Raw genomic sequence first — 21,549 nt, forward strand, 5'->3', positions numbered from 1 at the left:
CTGCAGCTGCACGGGAAGGCTGCAGTACAGAAGGAATATTTTACAAGTTCCAAAAATATTTCTTGTGAGAAGTGAGAAGTTCTGTTTGAATCCTGAGAGAGTAACAGACAGGCTGATGCTGGATGGAGCACAAATAAATCAGAGAAATAATGACAAAGGCAAACCTGCAGTACTGTGCTATTGAAAATCAGAGGGCCTAGACAAGGTAGAATAACTCCAGTCTGTGGGAGAATTGTGCTTTTTTTTCCTCTCCTACACAGAGCAAGGGAAGGGAAGGGAAAGAGAAAAGAAAAGGGAAAGGAAAGAGCAAAGAAGTCATGGTAATCAGAGACCTTTGAATTGTATCTGAACCCAAAGCACACTGGACAAGTGCTAACTTTTTGATGAAGTCCTCGAAGCATGCTGATAAAGAGACTTGAGGAAATGAAGAGCACTGCTGTAAAATGAAAATGAAAGGCAATCAGCACATCAGAGACGCAGACCTGATACATTTAATATCAGCACCCCAAAACAAATGTACTCAAGATACAGAGATCGCTTTTGAAAAATTGGAAAGCTGTGCCTCGCACTGCACTAGGTAATTGTACAGCAGCAGACCACTCTGTAAAGAGCTGCTGGGCTCGTACTGCTGTTGCTATTTGGAAAAGTTGGTCATAGATTCTGTAACGTTGACAGTGACTTTCCTTGAATTGTACGTTCTGGAGTTCAGATTTCCATTATGTTTTCATTGCGGTGAAATTAAATTAAAACTGATCAAACGATAGCTGAGGATTACATCCTATTTTAAGAATCTGTTCCTTCAGTTTGAGCTACAATGAAACATTGCCAAGGGCTGGCAGAAAAATAGCAAAGGAAGAACATGATTAAAAAGGAAAGCATTATTACAAAGACAAATGGCACATTTCACATGTCAGCTATTAAATATACTTATGGACTGTATAAAAATAATACACTCAACTACTGAAAAGGTGTTTTCAGGCAGGGCTGTAGGATTACAAGGAGGTACTGGCACCATTACAGGGTCAGAGCACTTTACCTCCAAGCAAGGGGAATCAGAGACAGGCTTTGTATTGTACATTGCTGCCAATCAATCAGGGGAGAGAGGGAAAGAGCCCCAAATGGCAGCTCTTGCTGAGGTGTCAGGGGCAACACGTCTTCACGCTTCACTTCTCCTGGTAACTCTCGCTGGCATGACCCATATGCCGAGCCTCCGCCTGTGCTGCACCACACATACCCTATGTCCATCCCCAGTACTGTGAGCGTGTGTGAGGGGGAACAAAAGCCAAAACCGGTCCACAGAGTTGGAAACCTCTCTCTTATGTTCAACCAAGTACGAAATAGAGATCGCTTGCATTATCTCCCTGCATTTTGAAGGGCTGTGCAGGCAGTTAACTGTTGCTGAGATTTCTGACATCTTCTCCTGCATGCACAGGGGGTGTGAAAGGACTCTGCAGGAACACAACAGATACATGGCTCACATTGAAATGGCTAATGTCAAAGCTCACAGGCACGATAGCTACACAGCCTCTCCAGACACTCCCTGGATGTGTGAAAGCTCAGCCCAGGCTCACTTTTGACAAGCATATGTTTTGAGTCAGGCTAGGCTGGTTAATGCTCTGGTCTGTTTGAAACTCATTAGAAATTAAGCTTTTTTTTTTTTTTTTTTTTTTTTACTGCAAACTATTTCTTAATTGCATTAAAATAATGCAAGATTTTCCACTACTGCTTTTAGAAAGTGCATTAACATCTTGAACAAAAACTCTGCTCCAGGTATTTTCTTTGGGTCTTGAACTCCAGCAGCACTGGAGCATGGTTTGTTCTGTTTGTTGGTGCATTTAAACTTGAAAATCAAGGAGACATTTGGGTCAGGCAATGGGCCTGTATGAAAACTGTTAAAATAGGCTTTTGTGAGGCAATTTGGTTGAGTGAGACCGGAGCGCTTCTGAAAGCACATGCAGGTGGCACCTCTGGTCTCTACCTTGGTAGAGGGGGATGCCCAGGCCAGCAGTGATGCCTCCACCCAGCGGGGACAGATGACAAAGGGCAGAAACGGGAATCCATTCACTGCAATCCAGCACTGCTGTAACACAGCCAGCATCACATCACTAGTTAAGAAAAGAGAAAACCTATTTAGCTGACACCTGCTTTGTGTGCCATTAAGCCCGACTCTGCCTTTGCCTGAACTTGTGCGGTTGGCACGTATGTTAATTCACGGAAGGGTACAGACAGGCACCCGTGCTCCTGTAGCCTTTCCTTTGGCTTCAAAGGGAGCTGGGCCTGGCACAGCCACCCCAAGTCCTTCTTTATTCCCCTTGTAAATGGCTGTCGCTGTGTGCCCAAATGGCACGTCCTTTGAAGTTGCAGAGGAAAGGAGGGGGGCGGAGGGGTGTTTGCTTTCCTGAGTGAATTAAGCGGTTCTGAAAGAAGCCGCATTTGCAATTCTGAAAGCCAGACTCCTCCATCAGGCAGGCCAAGACAAGAGCAGCGGGCAGGCGGTGGGGCCTTCCCGCACCTTCTCCAGGGTGCCCTCGAGAGAAACCCCAGCACGGCGAGTGTGAAGGCCAGTCCTGCCAAGGGAGGTGGCAGCCCAGCGCCTTGGTGGCTTTTGTCATTTGTACAGCTGTCCTGTAGCAACTGGGCTGCTGCCACGCACCCGCTCACCACCAGCCGTTTAACAGCTGCCTAATAACAACCAGCTTTGCTCATTACACACAGAGGCTGGCTTGAACGAGGAATTCAGAGGAGAAGTACAGATTAAATTACCAGCTCCCTGAACTAGACGGCCTTCACCTAATATTGTTAAGGCCTTATGTGAAATAATACAGGATGAATTGTGAACCTTCTTATTGGTTTCTGGGTAGACAGCTTTAAATGCTAATCATAGCTAATTAAATTACTTAACTTCATTTGCCTCTGCCAATGGCCCATGTGATAGGGTGACTTTGGAAGACACCGCTCTTGGAGGATGTGGCTCTTGTATTTTACACCAGGGCAATGTTAATCACCAGAAAATGCAATTACCACATTATTGCTAAATCCATATGTATGAAATAAAATGAACTCCAGGAGTGGGAAGACATGAAATATTCGACTCCTTGAATAATGACAAGAAGTGCTATTTAGTCTCCTTGAAACACCCTTAACTTTTGTTTAGTATGTAAGGCCTACAACACAAAACTAATATGTTTATGACCAAACTAATATTTCATACATTTATTAAAAGTCTACCACTTATTGCCAAGTCCCAGAGACAGATCCAGACAAACACCTGCTGTTGCTGTCTCAAAATTTCAAAAGCTCCAGGCCAGGGACAAACACCAACACTGAATGTCCTCTGCACAGGAAGGATGCACATTCTGCTTCACCACAAAAGATATTTTTCACGTCTCCATTTGACACCTCAAGAAGCTAAGGCAGAGACATGAAATTGTTTCTCTACAGTTATTGACAGAAGGGGTGTCAGGATCCAGACGGTAATTCGTGAGATCTTGGGCCCTACTCTTCTTGCGCCTTTCTCCCACATCACATTGCTGTCTTTCTGCTAATCAATGTCATGTTCAAAACTTGAAAGCTAAACTCTGTGTCAATGGCCAGATGCACAGCCGCTTTGATCTCTTCTTTGCTAGTCCTTTTAGCTACAGCAGTACAACTAAAGCACCAACACCATTCTGTATTTATACTGGCATTAAAATGCTTCTTGATGTTGATGAAGTCAGAAATAGAAATCCCGCACAGATTGTTGGCTAAAACCTGGAATTTTGAAAACAGTAGTGACTGGTCACTGACATTTATCACTCAATTTCCATCACTGCCAACAGCCTTCTAAAGAAAACTCCTTCCATTACAGCCTTGCATATTGGCAGCATCAGTTGGAGCAGCACAACAGACTGCTCCCCTGTGGGAGTTTCAGTCCCTCTGCCTTCACCCTGGTCATCAGTGTGGTCATCCCCACAAGCACCTGCTCTAAACATTTTGTTTAACATCAGCATTTGCTCTGACCATTCCCTATTTACAAATGGGACACTTTTCACATAGCAATTTTTCATTCAGCTCACCTCTGGAGCTTCTCCTGCCTCCCGAGTCTGGCTTCAGCCAGCTTTGCAGTTCCTTGCTCCTTCCCCATGCTTGCTGCAGTAACTCTTGTATGCCCATTACAGCCCCACTTCTGTTAAACAGCTGGCTGTGATGCAAAATGCCTGGGCCTCAAGCTCTGCAAACAATGAGATTAGCACTTGTGCCTTGTTGTGATAGCAGTGTGCAGCAGGATTTGTGACAGGGTGACCCTATCAGTTTAAGAAAGTAGTGTAGAAACCTCACAATCCTCTGTTCCCACACCTCTCCCAGCCCAGGCCAGTATCTAATTACAATCAGACCTTATAGAGCCGCCAAGAAAAAGCGCACGCATCCAGATTAACGCAAGATACAAAAGGAGAATTAACTGCTTCAAGAAGGACAGAACTGATGCCGAAAGCCAAGCTCAGTGAATCGCACAGCAGCAACAGCTGCCAACAGCACAGTGCTAGGCTCTCACACCAGCCGCTGCACAGTCACCTGCAAGTGATGGGCCGGCAGGGATGCTTCTCTGCAAAGTGTGTGCACACAGCCCTCGGAAAGGGAGCACGCATACATCTCCAGCTTTCCCTTTGGGCTGTTTTAGGAGCAAACACAATTCTCACAGTCCATTTCCAGCAGAAAGAAGCAGGTGCAGCACTGGGCTGGTATTACTTTGTGACATCTTACTAGCTAAGAAGATGGTGAAAAAAACTGTTTTTGACAATATGTCACCGTTAGGCATTTTTAATCAAGAGCAAACTGACTACAACGTTCAGCCTGGATTAAAAAGTGCTCTTTTTCCTTAAATAGGCAATCAATCAAAGTGACACAATTACCTGGCCTGAATTAAAACACGCAGTGATTTGTAGATCAAATGCAGACTACTCCGGAAATACAATTATCCATTTAATACTCAGAACCAAAGCAAAACGCTTCTGAACACTTAATAAATCTTCAGATGGAAAATTTAACATTCAGCAACATGTTATATTGGTTTTGCTCCCAGTTTTATAAGTACCAATTTGTCTCTTCAAAAAGAAAGAAAAGACTGACAGTATTTCTTAATTGAGTCAGCAGCTTTGCCAAAACACTCCATACTACTTGTTACCACAGGGGGAAAAAAAAAGACTGGTTCAAACAGAAACAGTTGTGCCAGACAGACTTTGAACATACAGTCTTCACTGAAAAGGCCAAGGATAAATCCCAAGGTCCTCACACATGGCTGAGGACTGAATAAAAACTTCAGTTTCTGGTGTTATTTCATTCACATACAGTGACAATGTCCCAAGTAGAGTGAGATGGCCTGACTTGTGTTGCAGTGATACTGCTCTATAGAGTGGCAGGAGAAGTTTTGAGTTCAATGCATTAAGGTAACAGTAACATATGTATTGTAATTGCTTAAAATGTGGTATACAGTATTTCTGCATTATTTCTTGCTTCTATGAACTATAATAGAAACAATAGTCTATTCAAATAGTTGTAATTAGGGTAAAAAGAGACATTCTTTCACATTATTTCTTTTCACTTTCTTTCTCTATCAGCTAGAAATGAAGAACACGATCACGCTGACTACTAATAAGCATTAATAAGGAGATGGACTACACTTAAATCACCAATCTCAATATAAATGTTAACTTCAGTTACACACCACAGACCATACATCACCATCACAGGAAGACAAGCAGTTTACAAGCTGCAGATTAGAGAATAATGAACCAAATATTATCATGATCAGATGCAGTCCTGAGCCAGAAAACAGTGTGTTGTTTTGTTTTTTGTTTTTTTTTAATCAGAAATGGGGTTTTAACTGAAAACATTTGAGTAAGTTTATTTTCAAATTTGTAAAATGTTACACTTCGCTGTAGCAGCAATAAAATGATGTCTGTTCTTGTAAAGCAAGACTGTGCTTCTGGAGGAAGAAGAGATATCGAAGTGTACTTGCAACATTTTAAGATGTTCTTTACAGTGAAATCTTACCAGGAGGGTCTCTGTTCATCAGGGAGCACTCCTTCATCATCATATTATACCTCTAACGAGTGAACACAAATTCACAAGTGGTGGCAGCCAGGCAAACCAGAAGGGAAAATAGAGCACAACACACCTGTATCTCACATTCGTACCACAGCATTTCTGAGAAAATTCCAAAATTTAATATCAGCACCTGCCAGCTCCAGTAAGTGAGAAAGGAGGACAAGAATCTTGGCTGCAGATGAAAGTGAATCAACCATACTCACCCATCCCACACAGCTCGGTGGTATTTGCTTTATCTTGAAAGGATCAGATAGGACACAGCAGCAATGCTGTGACATTATTTGCATCGGTGGCAGCTTAAGTTACTGGGAGAACTGGGCTCGGTACTAGGATGTAATTCAAACCAGTGAGCTGTATGGACATTTATCAAATGCAGAGCACTTGACAAATACCCAAGTTGGTAACAAGGATGAGAGGAATGGGAATCCCGAAGTATTCAGAGATCTACTTATGTGGGTGTACAAAAATTCTCAATTTCAAACAATAGCAGTATGATCAACGTATCCTCCTTTAGGTGGATAAGAGGTTCTTTAGTATAAACCGTGCAGTGGCAAACTTGCATTTGACAATCTTCCAACCCATTTCACAAACCAAAATATGACTTTAAATTTCAGTTTAGCTTTGTAATACATAATTTAGCAGAGTAGTAGAAAGGGTATGATATTTCCATTAAAACTTAATTTCCTTCACATAGAGGACCCGTGTAAGACCTCACAGCATACATAAACCTTATGTGGATTAAATGGCAGCTTTAGAGCTGTGGAAAAGTCTTTGGGGCCTACGTATTTTTGTTATATTGAAGTAACATTCAGCAAGAAAAAGGTAAACTAGTAATTTATGTGAAGTTTTATTCTATTTAGTAAGATATTTTGTAATCCAGTGCTCTGGCAAACATATACACAAAGAAATAATCTTCTCCTTTCCAAATCTAATCCAAAATGACAGCTATGTAATCACAGTCTCAATTCACGGATTCTCTGGGATTAAAAAAATAATGGTTGGCAGGTAAAAGTGCAGAAATAGTAGATACCCAGGTTACTCAAGTGCTAAATAAAAAAGCAAATAGGAGACTAGACTGGAGAAGCCAGAATCAAAATAAGAGTGGGTGTTCTGGACTTCCCACTAGCTTTGTCTTGTCTTGTCCTCAATCTCATGCATCTCAAAGAAAATTAAGCACAAAAGCACAACCCCCAGAGCAGCAGCCACCCCTCAGCTGTGCATGGCCTCTCGGGTGACTCCACAGCTTGGCTTCTGCAGCAAGCCACGAGCAGCCTCCCCAGCTGCTTCGTTCTGCTCGAAGGAGGCTGCTCTTGTCTCCTGCCGTGGCCACTTGGATTATTTCAGGAAGTTTTTTCCAACCTGCTGCTGACAAAAGTTAACAGCCACACTGTCAACTTGAGGAACTGATCAGAAAATCTGCCTAAAAACTAGTGGTATCTGAAGAGTTGTGAGACTGAAAGAATATGAAGTACAATTATGATGATAATGAAATGTTTAATGAGAACAAAGTCTCTTAAAAGATGACATTACCAGTGCCTGTCCCCAGCTTTGCTAGTGCCACATCCTTCTGGTAACCAACACTGCATGCCTGCCTCATAGCTACAGCAAAATTAAGCTCCAGTCTCCTCCTTCCCAGGCAGGAGACAGCTACTCATGCTGCTGCCACCGAGTTTCCACAGCATTCACATCTGCCCCACTAGCAGGGGCTGCAATGGACAGATTTATTCAGACACCATGCCTCTTATTAAATGGGAGGCATAATTGAGCAGGGTGGTTATTATGGCTTTTATGAACATCACTGACATGGTCAAAATTCTTTCACAACCAGAATCAGACTGCATTCTACTTCTCTTAGTCTTTGATTTTGCTTTCACGATAAGCCACTTAATTTTACAGCATCTTTATAAAATCCTTTGTAAAAATGAGAAAACGTGTTTCGCCTTATGGACATAAGGCTTGCAAATAGCCTGGAAACTGGCAGTGGAGTACTACAGAAATGGACAGATTCAGTAATAATGAAAAAAAAAGTGAAAAAATCTAATGCATATTAACTGCCACTGATAGATCCATTTATGGCTTTGGAAAGCTTTAGAACAGCCCTGATAAGAAGTATGAATGTTCATTCTTAAAAACAACATCTGACTTCCCATTCATGAGCTGATGCCAACAGTCATTTCGTCAAAGAGACTGACAGGACCCTTTCTGATGTGCTGCCTGTGCACATCAAAGTTATGCATTCATTCATTTGGAGGAAAACTGGCAGAAAGTCTTTTCCAGCCTCCTAAATTGTTAATTTCAATATAAGTATTTTTTTTTTGCTTTTATTTGGTTCTCTGTTTCTTTAGACAAAAAGCACATCAGTCGAGAAGTCTGTTTGGATTGAATATGGTGTGTCAACAAAAAAACCTGCATCCCTGTTTAGGGGAGTGGTCACTGAAGTTGAACTAGACTATTTCATAAGTGACATTTTAATTTAACATTTTATCTATGCTTTCAAATAGCCAAATTCAGTTACATATTTAGAAAGAAAGAAAGAAAGAAAGAAAGGCCACACTGATGGAACGGAGGACTTAATCCTGAAGACACTTACTCTGAAACTAATGTAAGGAAAACACAACCGAACACGAGTCTGCCTTGCTCCACTGAGTACACAGAGCTAAGGAGAGAAGTGAAAACATGATTTCGTTTCTCTGAGAAGCACTGCTTTAACCAGTGCTGCACTGCTCTGTGCCGTTCTGATATGCATCTTGTCTAAAGACATGGAAAAGGTGTAAGGGGTTATTTAGAAAAGCTCGTAAAAAGGTTTCAGGTCTTAGAAAACAGCTCATAGTGTAATTGATTTAGTTTAAAAACCTGGTTATTGTCCATAAATGCCTTTATAAAGAGAAAATATTGCCTGGCAAAGTATTTTTTAAGTTGAGGAAGTGTGGAACAAAAGCTAGATGAACCAATGTCACTGGAAAGAAGTTGCAAAACCTAGCTACTGGGGCAAATAGCTGAGGAAACTGGCAGATTTTCCATCTTGTGTTGTCTTCAAGCTAAAGCTGGACATTCTTCTGGATGGCCAAATCAGGTTCTGGGTATCAGTAAAGAAAAAAGCAGGCAAAGGGTAATAGCGTGTCATTGCATGACCTCACGTCTTGTAGTCCCTCCCAGCCTGAGCCAGACATCACATGAAGACATCACAGGAATGCCTCCCTGAATCCAACAAACCCTGATGGGAAGAGAGGTATGGCCTCCTTTAGTTTCACATTTCTCATCTGGAAAAGCCTTGAGCAGCTCTGATCCATTTAAATGAATTATGATGAAAAGAAACCAAACAGCAGCTCTGTAACTTTTAAAAGGTTTCTAAAATGAAAACTTCATTTTTCAATGGCTATGGTACATCTTCTTTCAGGGTCATGATAGAGAGAAACAGTTCATGACATAAATTGCTTATAACAACCAGATCAAGAGAATTTAAATCCCACTCTTGGACAAATTCACAGATTCAAAGTTTACCTAAAATGCATATACTTCAAATGCACGTTCTTTAACTTTTTGTTCGTGCATGGGTATTTACCATCAAAGCTTGTCAAAGTATGGAACACATTTCCATGCAAATTTTTAAAAATACTAAAGAAAATTTCACTTGAACATCTGCATTATTTTGTTCAAAATTGTTCAGAATTTTTGTTTAAATAGCCTTCCTCTTACAGTTTTCACTTTTCTTTTATGCTACAACTGCCATTATTGTAATAATATCTGTGGATAAGCAAGAATTTAAAAGCCTCAGCCAGCTTTAGGGCAAGGTAGTTGCTGTTCTGCATCAAAGACATTACAGTTTTATCACTGCTGGTGTAATTGCCTTCACTGCTTTCTGTTCTGTTCTCTGCCATAACAGCTGTATGCCTCATTGACCTTCCCTTATTTTCATAAACTGTACCAACCATTTCCCTTTATTTGCTATTCCATTGCTACATTAAAACAATTCAAGAAGATTAACTAGTGAGGAACAGGTTACCTTTACAGAAGTCACGCTATTTTGACCTCATTTTATCTTGATTTTCCAGCTGCTTGATAGCTGTATTTCCTTTCTTTTTCCATTTAATCAGTTTGCCAGGTGCTGAAATACAGCCTCCTGGTTTGTAACGCCCTCTGTCACCTTCAACACCTCTAAAGAACGCCAACGCCAGCTTGCCTTTTGCCAGTACTCCAACGCATTGTGTTGTATTAATCAGAAATGCTGTAATTTTACTTGTCAGCGGGAATACTCCTAAGATAAAAGCATCAGAGGCAGGGCTGCTGCTGCCCAAAGTGCCCGCACCAAATGGTACATGAGAGAGCCACCAGCTATCACTAAAACACACGGAGAAACACGACACAGAGAAACCAAGGCCAGACCTGACAGCACAGCCAACCTCTCACCAGCCTGTTGGTGTCAACCAGGGCATTGCTTGCTGCTGCTGCTCCATGTGGTTCAAAGGTAAAGCAGCTCTTGCTGTTGTGTTTGACTGGGCACCTTTCTTGATAACTGAGCTGGCTGTGAAAGCCACGTGTATCCTAACAAGGCAGGAGTCTCTGGACAGTGGTGTTGCCACCTGGATGATGGGAACATTTGTGTCTTACAAAAACGTAGGCAGAAAAATCCTACACTGCTCGTTGTTTTTAGAAGCTACTAAAAATAAGCCCTGCATGCTGCTGAGCCATAGATGTATGGAAAGAGCAGCCCGTCTGCTGCTGTGAGCGTGCCAGACACCACACCGCAGCCTCTGCTCACTTCTCTGCACAAGGCAACACGGTGAACATGTCTAAGAGAGCAAGGAAAACTTGCTAGGTTGGTAACAGCTTGTAAAGAAAGCTATAAAAGCAACTGTAAAAAAAAAAAATTTTTAAAACCTTCCTATTCTTTTCAACAGTTCAGAAAATTTAAAAGCCAGATCAACCTCTTGCCCCAGTATTAGCTCCCACAGGCAGAGGCTGCCAGAGGGGAACACTTCTGCATGCCTACTCACAGCTACAGCCTAGAAATTCAAACCAACTTCATATAAGGTCTTAAAATTGAAACTGCTAGCTAATGTCAAGTCAGAACTGCTGTGAACTGATACGTAAAAGTATAAATAAATTAAAAAATATGTAAAATCAGAAGTGCAATGGTTTCAGTGGAGTGGTACTGAATTACAAGAGTCTACAAATAGCTGCTACAAGGTATGTATTATCTGCCAGGTCTCTCACACAGTATTTCTGCAACCATTGGAGACGGACACACTAGACAACCATCCAGTGATGTTTAGAAGGGCATGATAAAAATACTGCTGAAAATGATAACAACTTATATTGAACAGCTCTTTCTAAAGTAATCAACTTAATCCTTTTTTATTCCAAAAAGTCCAAATGCTGTAAAGCAATAAACAAACATCATTCTTTCACTGCACATTCATAGATGGAAGCCACACAGGCTAAGTGAAAGAGAATGAACCAATTAATACATTTAACCTCTTGTTTATTTTATATTCATAGCTTTTATATGTGGTCAAATTTATTCTTCCTTCACTTGTTCTTTTATAAGGCCCTAGAGAATGATGCTGACCTTGTGTGTGATATGTCATAGCAGGGTTGTTAACAGTCTTCTTCATTAAATGCGCGTAATGCCTGACTGATTTTGGCAACACGGCGTCTGCATCTAGATATGCAACAGCTCTGTAAAATCAAATGATGAACAAATGCAACACTACATTGTCAGATGTCTAATATGTAAATACATTTGTCAACTGGACTTTCTAATTTGCTAATAGTATGCAGGCAATAATGATACAATCAGGAAAAAAAAATCATGCATACTAATTTATTAGGTAGCATACTGTAAAATAACTAGCTTTTTGATAGCATTTCACATGAATGCACTCAAACTCCTTTGAAACCAACTAACACACAAACAAAACAAACAAACAAACAAAAACAATCTGATTTTTTTCATACCTGAGAGCACATATTCAGCCACAGCCTTATTTAATTTGAGCAATGAAGTGATGTACATTTATATCATCAGAAAAAGGTACCAAATATCTTCCTCACCAACCTCTTAGGACAACTGAGAAGTCTCATTTTGAAATATGATTTCTCTCTTGCAGGCACTTTTTTCATCTGCCACTTTGGACAATCAGTCAGCTGCAAACATCAACTGGTGCAAGAGCAGTGAGCCCTACCTGATAGGAATCAGGTGACAAAATGCTCAGCTGTGCTGATTTGAGTCTGCAATTTACATTTTTCAAGTGTAAAGTATCTTCACCAATAACAGGCTTACTGATTACGCCTATAAGCCCATTTAAGTGACTGCCTACCTTGGAAAATCCTCCTTCCTGTAGCTGTAAGAGACTTAAAACCTCACTGCAAATCCATAGCAAAGCAAGGTACAGAGCAGAGCAAGGAGATCAGCCCCTGATATTATTTCTCCAGAACTGGTGAGAAGAGTGAAAAGGTCACTGGGGCATTATGCACTCTCACTGTGGCTCATCTAATTGATCTGTTGGAAACAGAGTATAAGCAAGTTCATGATGCACATATTTTCTAACAAAGCACTTGGAAAATGGATTTAATCTCATGTCTTTGCAGTTAAAGCATCTGTACTGCAGACTGATAAAAGTTTACATCAAGTGTGGAAGTAAAGTGAACCCTGTTGTTTATGTTTCCATCTGAACCACAAAAATGATGTAAGCACATCTCATTGTTTCTCTGAGTTTGAGGAATGCATGTCAGGGGGTGCGGGGGAGAAATTAGGGGATCTTTGGGATGGGAGTGCACACCAAGCATCAGAATCCTTACACTAGTGGAAGGGGAGAAACAAATTGCTTGTGGATTCACTTTATTTGCTTGATCAGCACCTCAAACATCAATAAGGGTCAAAACTTCAATCCTACACCTTGAATATTTCCTCTGTGGTTTACATTCACATCTCAGAAGACAGCGCTTTGGAAACTTACTTTGCCATTGCTTATGTGAAAATTACTGTGAAGGCACCAGTTCAAGAGACAGTCGAAGCAATGTATTCTCATAACTGTTTTTTACTGCAAATGCTGTTCTGTGCAGAGAACCTAAGGTGCTTTTTTTTTTTTTCTCCCCTCCGGTAGAGCTGAAGCTAATTTCTCACTGTTGTAAAGACACAATGTTCTCAGGTGAGGTGGGCTACGCTGCAAAGATGACAGAAGTCTCACGATACCACAGGCTGTTTAAAGCATTAGGTTTTAAAGCACCGGTGTACTTCAGGCACTCTTATTGTAAGCTGGGAAAGTACAAGTATTCATCAAAACGCAGCAGGAATCAGTTCTAAAGCAGGGTACCTGACATTTAATCCTGCCAATAAAATGCTGCTGGCGAACAGTTTTTAGGGCAGCCGGGTTATCCGATAAAGAGCCCCTTTTGTCCTCTGCTGTCTATAATTACTACATACCTGTCAGAAACCAGCAGTGTGCATCCCATCCTGCACATGCAGAAGTGCAAATAGTAAAGGGTTTCACAAAGAAAACCCACTTCAAAGCAATCACCTAGATTTGGAAGCTACAGGGAAAATAATTTATTGCTACAGATCAACAAACGTCACACCTACTTAAGTGCAACCCTTCACGGCCCATAATTCAAATCTTTGGCAAATTATTTGCTTAACAGCACCTTGTAGCAGAAACAGAAAAGGGAGAGAAGGAAGAAAACAACACAGAAACACACTGACTCTTTTTGCAGATGCCGTGCATTAGGAGGCTTCAGGTTGTGTCTGTAAGCGGAGGGCTTTCAGGGCCCTTTTCATCTTCACTGTCGGTGCTCCCAGATTTCTGCAGCGGGTACGGCTGGCTGGCTGCAGAGCTGGACTTCTTAGAGCTAGGACAGAGAGCAAGGGCCACCAGAGACTCTAAAATGAAAGCACTGAATGTAGAAAAGAGAGGGAAAAAGACACCACTTAAGAACTGGTCAATCTTTTGATTGAACACAGACAACATCAGTATGCTGCAGCCTAGAGAAACTAGGAAAGTCTGGAATAGACATCTCCATGAAACTCTGCAACTTTGCCATCTTTCTGCTACTGAATGCAGGAGCTTTCAAGGACATAATGAAGTAAAAGTACTCAACTTATCTAGGATCATTGCTCTTTGCAAGAATCACCCAGAAATCTGCTTTTGGCCTCTAACAGGACCATGAGCCACTTTGTAGCTCCATAAAGGCATGCAAAGTCTGGGGCAACAGGGTGCTGTGTCCTGGACATTAAGACATCCTGGACACTAATTCCAGTATGAAATTACAATCTTCAGGACATTTAAAACATTCAGAAATTTTAGAAACGTTTGAGAACTGTTTATTTGTACCTTCAAAGATATCAGAATCAATTGTAAGGCTTTCAGTTAGTCTACCTGATCACTTAGTAATAGATCACCTTGAGATCTTAACATGAGAGATCCTGGTTCTCAGGAACAAATAGACAAAAGCACCAGAAACCATTCTGTCTTCCATAGCAGACAGAAATTGATGGCACAGAAAACCAGAAAACATACTTTACAAGCACTAGAAAAAAATGTCTGTAGTGAAAGATTGGTATCCAAAAAGATCTAGTTTATCAGCAAAATAACTAGTGTCTGCTGTCTCTCTTTTGCATCCTTTTAAAAGAATATCATCAAAACTGAGTCTGTGCCCAGGACAGGTACTCCCACCCATGAGGCTCCCAACAGCTCCCTTCCCCAAACTTCCATGCTCTTTTCTATCAGATCCAAGCAAGTTTTTACTCTTTGTCCACCAGGTGTGACTGGTTTGAGTCTTGCAAGATGTGGAGAAGCAGCTGTGGTAGAAGAGTTCTGCAAACAGTCAGTATTTCTCACAGTCCTAAGAAAATTATTTAATGAATAAACTTTTCTTAACATTGCTTAAGGACTCTGAAATTTCCTCTAATAATCACCTGAATTCTCATTTAGTCTAAGGAGCTGTAAGTACTGAGATCCTGGGATCTAGTTCAGTTTCAAAGTCTGCAGATAATACAAGAGTCTGATTGTGGACACCAACTGAGATACGAATGTATCATCCAAGACTGGCATGGAAACATAAATGCCAGCTTCACCAGTTTTAAATGTAAGGACGGCTGGGGGTGGGAGAGGGGAGAAGGTGACAGAAGAAGGAGGGCCTACAAACAAAAAAAATATTTTAAACCCTATAGAGAACGTATCTTCAAGTATCCTCAAACCACACGAAAACTCTTGCTTTAACATCCACATATTACTTTCATGAAGATGTGTTCTGACTCTGAGATACCTTCCTGGGTAGCAATTTAAACAGATCCCTGGGTAGGCTTTCCATCAAAGTACCACACTGAAATATTTTTCCTCAGGTTGACAACATGGGTGGCAAGAATAGTAGCAGGGCTCTGTATGTATCTGTAATTTGATTGCTGAGCAGCCATCCATCACATACCTGTTTGGCAGAAAGCCCCTCACAAACGAGCTGCATTAATCCGCTCCCGTGACACCTCGAGCTGAGCAGCTCAGCACGAGCTCTGACACTGCTCCAGTTATCTTTGCTGGCTTCTATCACACTTTCACACTTGGCATTTTGTGGATGCTTCTCTGAAATTAATCAGTCAAAAAAAACGTGATAAATAGATACGGAGCCTCAAAACAGTAATTGGGACAAAAGGATTTGAGGTAAGTGTTACAGGTGGCCTTCAAGAAGGTATAGCTTCTGAAAAAATATTAGAGGTGTCCGGACAGTGGGAATCAGGAGTTAATGAGGCCACACAGTACCTGCAATGAGCAGAGTGTATGCTTTTACCAAGGAGAAAACAGTGCTGCCTTAGAATAAAATATATGAAAAAAAAAAAAATGCTTGGTAATTTATGAGCCCAGGGAATGAGAATACAGAGAGAGAAATAAAAGAGACATGGTGCTAAGAGCATGTGTGCTGCCAGGAGGAGGCCAAAGCCAGAACTGACCTGCTGCTTAGAGAGAGGATGGAAAATCTCAGGGTAAGGACAACTCACGTCATTTGCTTTTAGTACTGTGAAGCTCTTAACCTTAAAAATAATTCTGCATCAGGTTCACTGATAGAAAGAATACATTGCAAAGATGTTATTATGCCCTTTGCATGCTTACGTATTTCTAGCTCATTCTACAGGAAAAACTGTTATGAAGATGATAGAGTTACAAAAAAATCAAAATCAAAATCAAAACATTGGAAGGAATAACACTGAGTTGGATACCAACCCTACACAAAATTAGCAGTGAATGCTTACTGATCCCAAGAGCTTCACCATGGAAATCTGACATTTTCTTGATACAGGAAAGATTTTCACCAGCCTTTGTTTTAACTTTTTTAAAGATAATAACAGATGTACACACACTATATAAAAACAAGTGCTTGAGAAAGTCTTAGGAGGATCAGAACATTAATTTCTACCCAATTTTTAAATTATTGCTCTATTTCCCCATTTCATAGACAAAAAAGAATAATTTATATGCAAATAGCCAAGAGCACACTTCTGGTTGTCACTGGATTTCCCCCATCATGATCCATCTGTTTTAGCACATCATCTCCATTTCCATCATGGCTTTTCTGCACATTCCAGCAGCTTCGATGATTTTGTCTGGCACCTGACAAACTGCAATTATACATATTTTTATGTAAAGCACTTTCTCAATGTTTTGCAATTTAAAGTTTAAGGAATGCAAGTGTCTTACACCTTTACAGGTAACAGTCCCCTGATCTCTATCTAACCAGACAGAAGTGTGATTTGAAAACTGTTTCTTCCGATGTACCACGAGAGTGGAAGTCTTCTGTTCCAGTACATTTATCACTAATCTTTGTCTCTTTCAATTTCATCAGAATGGTTGGAATAAAATGAAATTCGGACTTCTACTTTCAGTAGACATGTCGTTTACAAAGTAATTTCTGTTATGTGCTCATGCTGGTAATTTCAAGAGAAGATCTGGTTTAGATTTAAAATTTGTATGATTGCTTTCTACTCAAAGTTATTTTCTTTATTTGAAAATCTGACGGGAGAAACTGTACACTTAAGGGTATTTCTTTCAATCATTTAATACTTTCTAAGCACACTATAACCATGTTTTCAAACTGTAAATCATCTTACTTTGGAAGCTCGTTATTCTGAGTATTCTTCTCAAAATCCAAGCCTATAGTCTTACTACAGGCTTGCGTAACTCGATGAGAAATAGGAAGCGTCCATACATATTTCATATTCCCTTCTCATTGCACCCTGACTCGTGTCCTCTTTATCCCATTGCCAGTCTCAGTCTACAACAAAAGTTGTAGATCCATCTACTGAACCCTCAGTGGAAAAATACAAATGACTATGCCAAAGACCAGCTACTCCACAAATTCACGCTATAGTTCAAATAATCAAGCTATCTGAAATGATCTGTGACATAAACCAATATAGAAATATTGTTTGGCTTCACGTCCCTTCCCTTACTGATCACTTTTGTTAAGATTTATTTCCAGTGAACAGCAATGTAAGCAACATTTTCATCAAAATCATTAAAAGACTCATCTGGGAACCAATTTATCTATGATCCATGATTTGATTTTTATTTCCGATATATTTATGAAACAGATTTAAGAACACAGTTAAGAACTAATCCTTTGCAAACAAGCCACAGTAATGATGTTTGCAATCAAAGAGTATACCAGACATTAAATGAGCTATATGAAGCAGATATATCAATTTTAAAAGAATAAGGATAAACAAAAGGTGAATACACTAGTATTAGGATGGCATGAAATGCAAAATATTTATATCTAGTATAAAGTATATAAGCTATTATCTTGGAATAGCACAAGAATAAAAAAAAAAAGGAACAGATTATTTACTGCACATAATAAGGAGTTAACAAAAAAACAGAATCAAGTTTACTTCAGATAGTGGATTCTATTCTTATTCTCATCTGGTTCCCAGCCTACTAAAGATATGTGATTTCACTTCAAAGCCAGATCTATTGAAGAAGCAGATGGAAGAGGCACAAACCATTCCCAGCCCCTTATGCCTGTGGAAGGTAGGCATTTTATGGATGGCTACACTTGGTTTCACAAGTTCTATGGATGCTGTTATTACTTCTTTGGAAAATATCGATCTGCTGACAGCAGCAACTCTGCCAAAGCTGACTGTAGATGATGTGAGCCTTTACATTTACTTCAGCAAACTTCAGTTCATGACCACTGAAACACCAGATACTGAAGGTAAAGATAGAAAAGGTGCACTACACAGTGCAGTTTGGCAGCCTTTCTGGTACACACAGGTATACAGTTGTAAGTTTTACAATGAGATGTTTTATTTCCTGATACCCAGAAGCAGCTTTGGAAGTAACACAGTTGCTATTTCAGAGTGGGAAGAGGAAGGAACAGCCACTGAGTTGGAAAGAATGGGAGAAACATCAAACAACTTGAAGACTAGGGGAAAAAATAAAACTTAGAATTGGTAACGATGCTGATTTGAGAGCATAAAAAGAGTAACCCCTCCTCGGATCCTAGAAGGGTACTCCATGTTCTGAGAATGAAATGAGGACAGTAAGACCAAAAAGGCGTAAAAGGTCATGCAAGTGCTCAGTATTTGAGATGGGCTGTCTGACAGGTAGAAGGAGCCACACCAATGCCACAAGGGCAGCAAAGTTTTATTGGAAAAAATCTGCATCAGAGGGGTCCAATTCCTGTGAAGGCTGCTGCTGCTAGTAGAGAAAAAAAACAGCTGCTCTCTTAGAATTTCTTGAGGGTTTGCAGCAAACATATGGACTTGTGCTTGCTCACTTTGTATTGTAAATCACAGTTGAATATGCAGATTGAACGTCTATGAAATTTTATGAAAGGACATCATTTTAAACTTAAGAATAAGTAATCTGGGCTGTATTCCAGTAGATTTGAATTGTTTATTTTTTGTAAGAAGGAGAGTTTCCTTTAGGGGAAATCAACCTTGGCCACAATCCCCATGTGCAAACCTTCTTAGAGGAGTTTGTGCCAAGCCAATCAACTTCATCCACAGCAGCTTCAGGTAATTTGCTGGAGAAAATTAGATTTTTCTGGGACAATAGTGAATATTTTCACTCACTAGAAACCATACAGTATTGAGCAGAGGTTATTGAAAACCAACTCTAAACTTCAGTACTGTTTGTGGATGGCTATAAAAAGTGCAAACATTATCACCTGTGACTGATTTTTTATTTTTTTTTAATGTGGAAAGTTTCCCACAGCCTCAAGCAGATATACCAACCCCGTGAACAGATGAAATCACAGTGTTTAAAAGGACTTTAATTTTACGTGAGGTGTCTCAGATTCACAGGCTTGCAGCCAGCCACCCCACAACACTTCTAAGAAACTGCCACCCCCAGCACGCTGCGCGAAGCACTGCTTTCATGGGTGTTTGTGTGGTCAGCAGGGGTGCTGGCTGCAATGAAGCTCCTGTGATTTAAATTGATATCTGTTTTTGAATTTCTATTTGCAGATCCATATGCTGAGCCTCACTGAAAACTCGCTAATATATTACCAACGCTAATGAGACTAGAGGAGGCACACTGTAATGGATCCAAGCATTGTATGAGACCTAATTATCCTCTGTGGGTAAAGGCAGGTAAATTCCTCCACTCCTTCATCCATGCATTGTTCTCCATGATGCTTACAGGCAGCCACGAAAAGCACCTGTTCATAGAGCTTTCTGGAAACCTGTGTGTTGCTTTAAGGTCCACTGTTGGTATAAAATTTGTTTTATTTTCCAGATCTTTTTAATCTTGTGCTCTCTTTTTGTTCTTCTCAGTGTCTGCAAAGTATTTGGGACTATAAGCTCTTCATGTCTATGAAAGACTACTTAGAAGTGGTTCTTCATCATACATTTCAGTGAAATTGCTTTGAACGACTTTACCATTAGCACAGTAAAATTCTTTAAAGCAATATATATATATGTTAGTTTAGATAGACTTGTTATAAAAAGACAATCTGATCAACTGCTGCTTTAAAACTTTCACTTTAGATTTTTGTTTCTCCCCCAAATATACTTGCTGATGCCTCCGATTTTGCCTAAAAAAGTTTGTTATTAGCTTTTTGTTTAGGGAGTAGTTGGAAGAATATGGTTTTCATTAAAAAGGGAGACCATTTGTTCATTTAGTGAAAGTAGGTAAACAACTTCACCCAAATGCTATTAGAGAAGAGTGTTAATGATACTGCTACTTAGATTGCGAAAACTTGGGGAATGATAGAGGAAACATATAAAAAAGACAAATTTTCCTTCACCTACCACTTTGCATCTGTATCATTACAAAGATATAAAGGGCCTTATGATGGATTCCAGAAATCTTGCACAGAAGCAGAATACTCCAGCATACAGAAAATAGAGAAATCACGTAATGTACCCTCAGGAAAGTGGTCCACAAGTGACAGAGAGCAATGGGATACTTAAGGATATTTTTTTCTAACACAGTAGCTGTACAAAAACATCTACATAAACTGTGATCATCTTTCCAATAAATGGCTAGGAGACAGACATCACTGGGCTGAAGAGTATAAATTAGCTTTAAATGGTCTAGGTTGTAAAACTGAAAAGCCAAATCCTTAACATCATGCCTCCCCAAAGCAAAATTTAGTTCATTGTTCCCATCCTTATTTGCTGGCTCCATATGCTGGCTCTCACTTTCCCGATTTCTCATTTTCACTATTGCATGAGCACCATCTATAAATACATCCTAGAATAAATCTGAAGAAAACTCTCCAGTAGCTGTATTTACTCAACTCCAGCACCATCAGCCTAAGCAAGTGAACAAACAATGGATTTAAAACTTGGGGGAACAACAGGAAAGGAAGGAAGCCTGAGAACAAGCTACATGGGATTTCAGGAGCACGGGTGCAGGCACTGAGTGGGAACACAGCAGCTTCTCCCTTCACCTTGCCCAGTGCATGGTGTGCAAGAGGAACCTGCCTGGTCTCCGGCCCTGCCTCCTTCTCCCTGACCTGCCTGATCACCACTGGCTGACACTGGGAGAGGAAAATTGGTGAAACTGGAAGAGGGAGGGGGTTACACCTGCACAGACAGCCACACGTGGAAGAGCATGCTGGGTACCTGTACCAGCTGTGCTTGGGGGAGAAAAAAGATTTCATATCCTTACCTCATATCCAATAATTTTCAGAACTAAACAGTGAAAATAAGGCAGTGTTTCTCCTTCATGCCTGATTCTAAGTGAATGTTTTTGCTCTTTATAGGGACTTCACAGGTGTTGCTCAATTCATATAAAATACCTTCCTCTAAGGAGCAAAACTGAACAAAACAGAATGAGGACATCTTAAAAGATTGATTTGCCAATAATGTCTCCATTCTGTTTTGGAAACAAAAAGACACAAGGGTCTCTACAAAGTTTTTGAGTTCAGCTATGACAAGTTTTGCACTTGCAGCAGGTTGAGTTCAGCTGAATTTCATTGATGTTTAGCTATACGGGTTCCTAAATTACCTCCAAAATTTTAAAGTTA

The 21,549-nt window shown here is 40.4% G+C and overlaps 1 protein-coding gene across 3 annotated transcripts in view; it reads right to left on the reverse strand.

Moving 5' to 3' along the window:
• The window catches only part of SLC35F1 (solute carrier family 35 member F1), a 244,294-nt gene that overhangs the window by 162,778 nt on the left and 59,967 nt on the right, over positions 1-21,549 (reverse strand). The window lies entirely within an intron of this gene.

Source organism: Anas acuta, chromosome 3, assembly GCF_963932015.1.
Source record: "Anas acuta chromosome 3, bAnaAcu1.1, whole genome shotgun sequence".
NCBI classification, from domain to species: domain Eukaryota; kingdom Metazoa; phylum Chordata; class Aves; order Anseriformes; family Anatidae; genus Anas; species Anas acuta.